We start from the raw sequence: 3,583 nt of genomic DNA, 5'->3' as shown, positions 1-3,583 counted from the left end.
TAAAAATCACGAAAATTTGCAAATTATTTCGAGTTATAAATTCATAAAAATTTTTCTTTTTAAATCTTAGATTTTAAAATGTAATACAAGATTCCTTATAGGATAATCTACCTTTACCAAAAAAAAAATGTCTATAAGAAACTCAAATTAAATTTTTATGAGCGTTTGAAATTCATATTTTTACAACATTTGATATTCACTCGATTTCTTACGTAACGATTTTCTTATTTTGTTGTAATTAAAAAACGAGTGACTGTAGAAACTTGAAAATTTCACTGAATGTTTATATTAGCATTTTCTATATACAATAAAATTTTGAAAATAACTTGACTCTTTTTGAGCTGTATACGGATATTGTAAGTTTTCAATTTTTTCAATTTTTTTTTCTATAAATATCAATAAAGTTTTATCTATTGGACCAAAAAGTGTAAAAAATTAATATAAAGCTCCTGATACATTGTTACATCAGCAGTTGAAAAATATTAAAAATACATTGGCACAATTATTTTTTATAAGCATTTGAAGTTGAAATTTTGACAAAATTTATCAAATTTAAAATTGAATAATTATTTTGTAGTTAAAAATTTATAAAATGTTCAAATTTTATATCTAAGGATTGAAAATTTAGAACAAGATTCCACGTAAGTAATTAATTCTGTTACCAAAAAATCTAAAAAATACATTGACACAGTTTATTTTTATAGTCATTTTAAGTTCAAATTTGGACGAAATTACATATTAAAAACCTGGAATAACTATTTTAGTTATTTTGTCGTGATTGTATAATATATTTCGTGGGTATACTTGAAACTTCTTAAGTATACTATTATATATCTATGATAGTATCACGGTTTGTTGTTGATGTATAACGCGTTATAAGTACTAATAGATATTATGATGTGATTAATTTGGAATTTATATTATAAGTACCTATTATAGGTAAATTTTTTTTAAATACTATAGACTATAATATAATATTATATGTCTTATACCTAGACTGACATACCGTCTCCGCTCAGAATCGTTTTTCTTATACAATGATATTATATCATTGAATTCAAATTTAATACCATCCATTATACAGTGACCCACTTGTAACCTACTGTACAGCAGAGCGAAATCCACTTACCCACCTTTTTTATATATATAGATTGTATGCTAAAAAGACGCCTGTGTCTGCGCATGCCTATTTATCTACTGTGGTTTACCCATCTTCACTAATTATGAAAATACCTTTATCCCTAGATTATATTCACACATATTACTTATGGATTCAATTTTTTGGAATTATCATTTATCACCTATTTATTTTTATAGAATACTTGCTGATCCCGTGCATTTCGTTGCCCATTAAAAACGCGAAATCTATATGCAGAGCCGTATTTATTTTATAATATAACGGATACCATAGCAACCATTTTAAACCAATGAAAACCAATAATTATTATTATAATAATAGCTTCAAAAGTCATGACAACCATTTATAAACAAAAGTTTCCATCGGAAATCTCAAAATCCCTGCAGTTTGAGCACCTCCCGGGGTTGTTCCTTTCCCTTTTTAAATTAGCTTATCTTCTGCCCAGAGGTCTAATCTATATGAGTGTATATATATAGCTGATCCCATGCACTTCGTTGTCCATTAAAAATGCCAACTCTATATGAATAATACGTTTTACATATTACAATGGCAACCATTTATATACAAAAAATTCCATAGGAAATCTCAAAATAATATATAAATGGTTGCCATGGTAATATGGACAGACAGACAGGCAGATAGACATTTTTATATATATAGATAGATAAAAAGAGATAATAATTAGAGATCTCAAAGCCAATAGAAGTCAAAAAAACTTTCTCAATGGATGTTTTTTATCGTTGAAATGTAAAAATAAAAATATTGTTATTGTTTCTTATCGATCAAAAAATAGAAATAAAATTTAAAATGTTGGCTAAGTCGGGACTGGCATGTAGGTACATTTCCTTTATTTGTTATTTTTTGAGGATTATTAACTAAACGTATCTTTATTATACATATATTTTATTATATAATTTATAGTTTATACCAAATTGTACTTTTAAGCAGTGCTCAAAATAGAAAAATTTCTGTACAGTAGAGAATTTTTTAAAAATCAAGAAAGTAAAATTATTAATGATTTATGTCATGCTTATATATTACTATATATTTTATTATTTGGTACTGCCATAATGGAACAAACCGTTCGATTGACGTAATGTCGTACCACCAGTTCAATCGTCGCACGTCCGATACAATACCAACCGGTTTTGCGTAGTTTTGCAGAGGCTATTATCAAATCGCAATACGATTTTGCGATCGTCACTAGTCACTATTCACTACCTAACTTAAGTAGCGACTGTAGCGTAGCCGTAGTCGATACTCACTACTCAGTACTACTATTAGTAGTCATGCAATCGATTTGGGAGTAGGACATCACCGTGGCGGCGAGGCTCACCCGCCGCTCACCAGTCACCACCACTCACTTGTTAGTATGTAGTTTTAGTATTGGAACGGATCGCCACGCGTTTAGTTTGTGCGCGTGTCAGTTGAACACCTGTCCGTTGTCGGTTCAATCGGTACTCAGTGATGATAGAACTATAATTTTTCGATTTTACGATCGGCAAAACATTTGAACGCATTTCGGTTTGTTTGACACGACAGTGGTGTGTGCGCTGAAAAGCTTATTTCATTCCCGGTAATAACAACTTTTATCTGATAAATCTGTAAATTCATTTTTATTTTTAATCACGGTTACATAATATCCCTCATTATCAATACAGGCGTAAAAAATATTTACCAAATCAGCATACCTTCGAGAAAGTAAAAATATAATGATAATTATTCGGATAAATTTAATGTTCCACTGTCATAAAATTTAAGTTCAACAATTATTATATTTTGTTTTTATATAAAACAAATATTAATTTACATGAAAGAGAAGGTTTTTTTCATTGAAGGGTGCAAAATATTAATGTTTAAATATGTCTGTACTTAATATATATTTTAATTAAAAACGTATTCAGGTTGATTTGGCTTTAAGGAAGTCGTCCCCGCATGTATTGTCTCCGTCTTACTAGATAATAATATATCAAAATGTACGTCTAGTAGTTTAAATTTTGTGTTTGTAAGCTTAATTATTAGAGTGAATTGAACTATTATCAAAATTAATAGTAAAAACATAATCGGTGTTCTCTCGTTTGTTTTTTACGATATTTTAATTTTTAAGTAAGTTATGATTATGTAAAATATTAATATTTAAAAAGGCGGGTAAGTCGTGGATGTCGCTCTGCTGTACAGTAGGTTACAAGTGGGTTACTGTAATGGATGGAATTAAATTTGAATCCAATGATATTATATCATTGTATACGAAAAACGATTCTGAACGGAGATGATTTGTCAGTCTAGGATATATTATTTTTAAAGAAAAACTTATGGAGAACCTTGTACCAAATTTTAAAAACTTAGTTATAAAAGAAAAAATTTTTACGATTTTTCAACCACTAATTACTTGCAAATTTTCGCAATTTTGACATATTTCGTATAAATTTGAACTTTAAATGCTTA

General features: G+C 28.4%; 1 protein-coding gene across 3 annotated transcripts in view; it reads left to right on the top strand.

Annotated features, from left to right (window-relative positions):
- The first annotated feature begins 2,135 nt into the window (after positions 1-2,135).
- The window catches only part of LOC100569600 (putative glycine-rich cell wall structural protein 1), a 19,597-nt gene continuing 18,149 nt past the window's right edge, over positions 2,136-3,583 (top strand). Inside the window, exon 1 of one of the 3 annotated variants that reach the window (XM_016802471.2) lies at positions 2,136-2,504. The gene's annotated coding sequence lies outside the window, so the exon portion shown is untranslated. The other 2 variants (XM_008182429.3, XM_029489589.1) reach the window with 2 other exon arrangements.

The sequence above is a fragment of the Acyrthosiphon pisum genome, chromosome A2 (genome assembly GCF_005508785.2).
Source record: "Acyrthosiphon pisum isolate AL4f chromosome A2, pea_aphid_22Mar2018_4r6ur, whole genome shotgun sequence".
NCBI classification, from domain to species: Eukaryota; Metazoa; Arthropoda; class Insecta; order Hemiptera; family Aphididae; genus Acyrthosiphon; species Acyrthosiphon pisum.
This window is presented reverse-complemented; position numbering and strand designations above follow the sequence as displayed.